The following is a 6000-nucleotide window of genomic DNA, read 5'->3' as shown; positions in this document are numbered from 1 at the left end:
ATTTTTCATATTCTATTCTTTGAAGGTGAGTCTCTGAGTCCAGTCACACACAAGGAGAAGGGAATTAAGTTCCACTTCTTGGAGGGGGGCAGTATCTATCAGAATTCTTCTGTAAGGCAGATTTTTCTCTTCTCCTCATTTACTTATTTATTCATTCAATCATTTATTGATATAACTTTAGACTCATGGATATTTGTTTTATTTTATGGGTTATAGTCCAATACCATTGTGATATATTGTATTACTCAAATTGTTCTAGCTCTGGCCACTGGGAGTTCTTTCATGTTGGCGTGTGCTCTTTTGACACTACCCCTCTACTTCCCCTGCTTTTCTTCCTGAGGATTTCCTTGTTTTCTGGCTTTACAAAATCATACAAGCTCATCTTGTATTTTCCCTGCCCTAGTCCTAGAATCAGCCATTTCTCCAAATAAATCTCCAGGGAAAGTCTGAGGAGTGAAAAGAGAAGAGGGCTGAGAAATAAACCAATGTTAAGAAATGGGGGAAGGAAGAGAAGCCCCTGAAGGAGACCTAGAAGTAGTGAGTGGAGGAAGAGGCAGGAGCAAAAGCGTAGGAGAGCCCAGGGACTTCCCTGGTGGTCCAGCGGTTAAGACTCCCTCCGTGCTCCCAATGCAGGGGGCCTGGGTTCGATCCCTGGTCAGGGAACTAGATCCCACATGCTGCAACTAAGAGCCCTCATGCCACAACTAAAAGATCCCGCGTGCTGCAACTAAAGATCCCGCATGCTGCAACTAAGTCCCGGCACAGCCAAATAAATAAATAAATAAAGTAAGAAAAAAAAAAAAAGAGCAGGCCCAGAGGCAGAGAGTGGGGTTGAGGGAGTTTGGAGAAGGGAGTGATTAACTACTGAATGCCAAAGAGAGGTCAAGTAAGATAAAGACTGAAGTAGGGTCCTGGAATTTTGCAATCACAGATGGGGTAGGAGCTTGGAGAGCCAGGCTGCTGTGGTTTGGGATGTGAATGAGGAAGAAGGGAATAAAGACGAGGAGGGTAAATCATCTTCAGAAAACTTGAAGGAAAGGAGGACATTGTACAGACTGACAGAGAGGGGGAATTGTTGGTTTCTCTGTTTATATTGGGAGAGACGAGCATATTTATATGATGAGAATGAAGGAGGCAGTGGAGAAGAAACACAGAAATGAAGGAGGAGATGGAAGCTTAGACTGCCCCAAGGCACAGAGAGGAAAATGAAGCACACAGGAACACCTCTTTCTCTGAGATAGGAAAAATGCAGGTGGTCATAGGTTTGTAGGTTTGAGGTAGGAATCTGGGAATGAATATTCATGCACACTTTTTATGTAAGATGCATGTTTTCATTTCTCTTGGGCATATTTCCAGGAGTGAAATTGCTGGGTCATATGGTAGCTCCCATGTTTAACAATTTGAGTAACTGCCAAAATGTTTTCCAAAGCAGCTGTACCATTTTATATTTCCACCAGCAATGTATGAGGGTTCCAGGGTCTCCACATCCTGACAACACTTGTTATTATCTGTCTAGAGGGAGTGAAGTGGTACTTCATTGTGGTTTTGATTTATATCTCCTTAATGGATAATGTTTTTGATATCTTTTCATGTATGTATTGGCTATTTGTATATCTTCTATAGGGAAATATCTATTCAAATCATTTGCCCATTTTTAAATTGGGTTGTCTTTATTGTTGAATTATGAGTTCTTTAAATATTCTGGATACTAGCCTCTTATCACGTATATGATTTAAAAATATTTTCTCTCATCCCATAGGTTGTCTTTTTACTTTCTTGTTGGTGTTCTTTGAAGGACAAGAGTTTTTAATTTTCATGAAGTCTAGTTTATCTATTTTTTCTTTGGTTGTTTGTGCTTTTGGTGTTGTATCTAAGACGGCTTTGCCTAACCCAAGGTCATGAATATTTACTTCTACATTTTCTTCGAAAAGCTTTATAGTTTTAGTGTTTATATTTAGGTCTATGATCTATTTTGAGTTAACTTTTGTGTATGGTGTAGCGAAGGGGTTCAACTTAATTCTTTTGCATGCAAATATCCAGCTGTCCTAACACCATTTGTTGAAAAGACCATTCTTTCCCCATGGAATGGTCTTGGCACCTTTATTGAAAAATCAGTCAGCCATAAATATAAGGGTTTATTTCTGGAATCTCAATTCTATTCCACTGATCTATGTCTATCCTTATGCCAGTTACCTCATTGTCTTGATTTGTAGTAAGTTTTGAAATCGGGAAGTGTGAACCCTCCAACTTTGCTTTTCGTTTCCAAGACTTGTTTGGCTATTCTGGGTCCCTTGCATTTCCATATGATTTCCTGGATCAGCTTGTCAATTTCTGCAAAAACAGCAGCTGCGATATTGATGGGGAATGTGTTGAATCTGCAGGCCAATTTGGGGTGTATTGGCATCGTAACAGTATTAAGTCTTCCAATTCATGAAAGTGAGATGTCGTTCCATTTAACTAGGTCTTTGTTAATTTCTTTCAATGATGTTTTGTAGTTTTCAGTGTACAAATCTTATACTTCTTTTGTTATATTCTATTCATTTCTAAGTACTTTATTCTTTTTTATACTTCTATAAATGGAATTGTTTTAATTTTATTTTTAATTTTTCATTGCTAGTTTTAGAAATACAATTGATTTTAATATATTGATCTTGTATTCTGTAACCTTCCTGTACCCATTTATTAGTTCTAATAATTTCTTAGTGGATTCCTTAGGATTTTCTATTTACAAGGTCATGTAATCTGCAAACAGAGATAGTTTTACTCTTCCTTTCCAATCTGGATAATTTTAGTTTGTTTTCTTGTCTAATTGCCCTAGCTAGAACCTCCAGCACAATGTTAAAGAGAAGCCGAGAGTATGGCTGTTGTTTGTAAAGATGTCAATTTTTCTCACAACAATTTCTCTCACAATTCCAAAAAGAATTAGAGCTCATATGGATGAATACACAGGTGAGAGTAGCTATAAAAATCTCTGAAAAAAAAGAAATGAGTAAAGATTTTCTCTTCCGCTGTATAAAGCATTTAAAAGGCAACAATAATTAAAACAGAATAGCACTGACAAAAAGATATAAACCTCAGTGGACTAGAGTACAAAGTTCAGACTCTGCCTATAGTATGTATATAAAAACTTATATGAGAAAATCAGTGGCAAAGGGATAGGGTTTTTCAATAAGTATTGGGAAACTTGGATAGCTGTTGGGGAGAGAAGGTTAGATTTTCACCTCAAATCATTCACCAAAATAGTTTCTAGAAGAATTTAAAGAGAATGAGAGAACAAAGAAAAAGCCAAACAATTTAAAAACTAGAAAAACTATGAATGGATATTTATTGGACCTGTGAGTGTGGAAGAACCTCAGCTTGAAACAATGGAAGAAATTCAACGATTTGACTACTTAACTTATGTCAAAACATATTTGCAATAAATATAAAAGACAAAGTGTTATTATTAACATAGAAAGGGTTAATATAAATTAATAAGTTAAGGCTTCAAAGAAAAATGGGCATAGAAAATAGACAATTCAGGAAATAGACAACTCATTAAAAGAGGAAATATAAATGACTAGTAACTGAAAAAATGTTCAATCTCACTAGCAATCAAAGAAATGCAAATCAAACAATAAGGAGGTATAACCTTTTGCTTTAAGCAAAGATTTCTAAGATGATATTACTCATCACTGCTTAGAGTATGTTGAGATAGCTCTCATGCTAACCTTATGAAGTGATTTCCCATCATTAGGCTCATTTTATAACGTGGAAACTGAGACTCTGGGGTTCAGTAATTTGCCCAAGCTCATACTGCTAGTAAGTGGTGGCACGAAGATTTGAACCCGGGCTGTGTGACTCTATTACAGTGAGGGGCCTAGAAAACAGATGTGGGAGGGAGGGCGAAGGACAGGAGGAAATGTAGCTTGAAGAGTCAGGCAAATATATTTGAAGTGCCTGTCTGGAAGGGTTATGATATTGCAGAGGGAAGCAATGAGTGGAAATTACACAAAGGACCACTCTTTCAAAGCAAGAACTGTCCCTAACGGACTAGAGAGGCCCAGGGAGGCGGTGAACACATCCAGCCCTGGGGAGGAAGAGGAAGTAGGAGGGTCCTCTCTGTAACCCTCACATCAAACTGCAGTGGGTGGGGATGGGTGGTCTCATCTTCCAGAGGAAAAAACACCTCTAGGTAACCAAGACCTCAGTGTCTTCAGAGTTTCTGCTCTTTTCTCAACTGCAGACAGCTAGCAGAGCCCGCCCTTTCTCCTAGGGCCAAGTGACCTGCAGGGGAGCCTTTCCTGGCTTCACTGCCCTCTTGCAGCTGCAATCCCGGGCCAGCAGGAAGCCTGACCTTGCCCAACTATGAGGGCCAGGGCAGGAGGAAGGAGAGCGGGAGTAGCCCATCTGAGTTCTCTTTTGCCCTTTCCTGGAGCCTTGCTACTCCATGGGGGAGGCAGAGGGAGGCGGGAGGGAAGAGGCAGTCTGGTCATGTTGAAGAGCTAAGAAACAGATGAAACAGAACCATTAAAGGACAGTGACAAATATGTTAGTTGTGGTTTGGTAAAGATATCTTCATTTGCAAAGCCCCTGGGGAATCCATTCTCAGGGGCTTCATCCTGACTCTATAATCTTGGGTAAGTCTGTTAACCTTTTTTGTACCTCAATTTCTTCATCTGTAAAATGGGTATGACAACATTTCCCGCTTTATTGACTTCAGATGATGTAGTGCTTAGATGACCAACAAGCTAGTGTGAGGGCAGAGTACCAGAGGCAGTAGAGTCACTCAGACCTGAGTTCAAGTCCACTCTCTGCAATTTTCCAGTTAGAAACTTGGGGAAAATCATCCAAACTTTAGCTGCTTTAGCTTCCTCATCCGTGAAGCTGAGAGTAGCAACAGCACCTGCCTTAAATGGTTGTCTTCAGGGGTAAATGAGATAGTACACATAAAGTAGATGCTAGGACCAGGATTCCACAGCCCACAGGTTTAACCATTACAGTACAGTTGCCTCACAACCATAATGCATATAAAAGAACAACATATAGTGTAGAGAAAAGACTGGAAAGCAATACAACAAATTGTTAACAGTGTTTATTTCTGAACAGTGAGATTCTAATCTATTTTTATTTCCTTCTTTATATTTTTCTATATTTTCCAAATAACTTATAATTAGAAAAAAAACTATATATGATGTCCAGATGCTTTGAGATCATTTGTGATGGTTTCCACTGCGTTAAAATCTTTGACAATATTTTCTCATGTCATCTTCTCAGCAACTGTTTAAAGTAGGAATCATTATCCCCATTTTCTAGATCAGGAAACAAGCCTGAGAGGTTAGAGAGCTGACTTAATCTTCAGGTCTTATTGCTGCTAAGTGGCAGAGAGCCAAGATCCATAGGCAGATCTGGCTGTCTCCAAAGCTAGGTGCTGTCCACAGGGATGCTGGGCTATGGGGCTCAGTGTGGAGAACTCCTCCACCCCATTCTGATCACAGTTAAGGTGGAAGGTTGTGAGGATTGAACCTTGGTGCATATGCTCCCATGAGTCTCAGGTGCCCGGTGTACAACCATATTCCTGGTAGAGGACATGGCCCGGAAAGTGGGATTTTGGCATCCTCCTTTCACAGCATAAAAAGTCAAGATGTACTGTGGAGAGTCTCCCCAAGAAGAAATAAAGGTTTCCACTATCAAAGTATCCAACAGAGGAACTAAAAAAAAAAAAAAAGCATAACTACATAAGATTGAGGGAGGGAAGTGGGTGTGAGATAAATCATTACCTATCACAGGAGGAAGACAATAGATAATGGTCAGTCCTGATAACTCTAGATATAGTTATGTAAGCATTTTATGTAGAAATATGGAGGTAACTACCAGGCCTGAAAACACAAATGGCTATAAGTGGTTATCCCTGGAATGAGGGGTGGAAAAGGAATTTTTTGCTTTTCTCATAAGCCTTTCTGTCCCATTTGATTTTTTTACTTTATTTTATTATTTTGTTTTTAGCTGTGTGTTACATGT

The sequence above is a fragment of the Eubalaena glacialis genome, chromosome 14 (genome assembly GCF_028564815.1).
Source record: "Eubalaena glacialis isolate mEubGla1 chromosome 14, mEubGla1.1.hap2.+ XY, whole genome shotgun sequence".
Classification (NCBI taxonomy): domain Eukaryota; kingdom Metazoa; phylum Chordata; class Mammalia; order Artiodactyla; family Balaenidae; genus Eubalaena; species Eubalaena glacialis.
Note: the sequence above shows the minus strand (reverse complement) of the source record.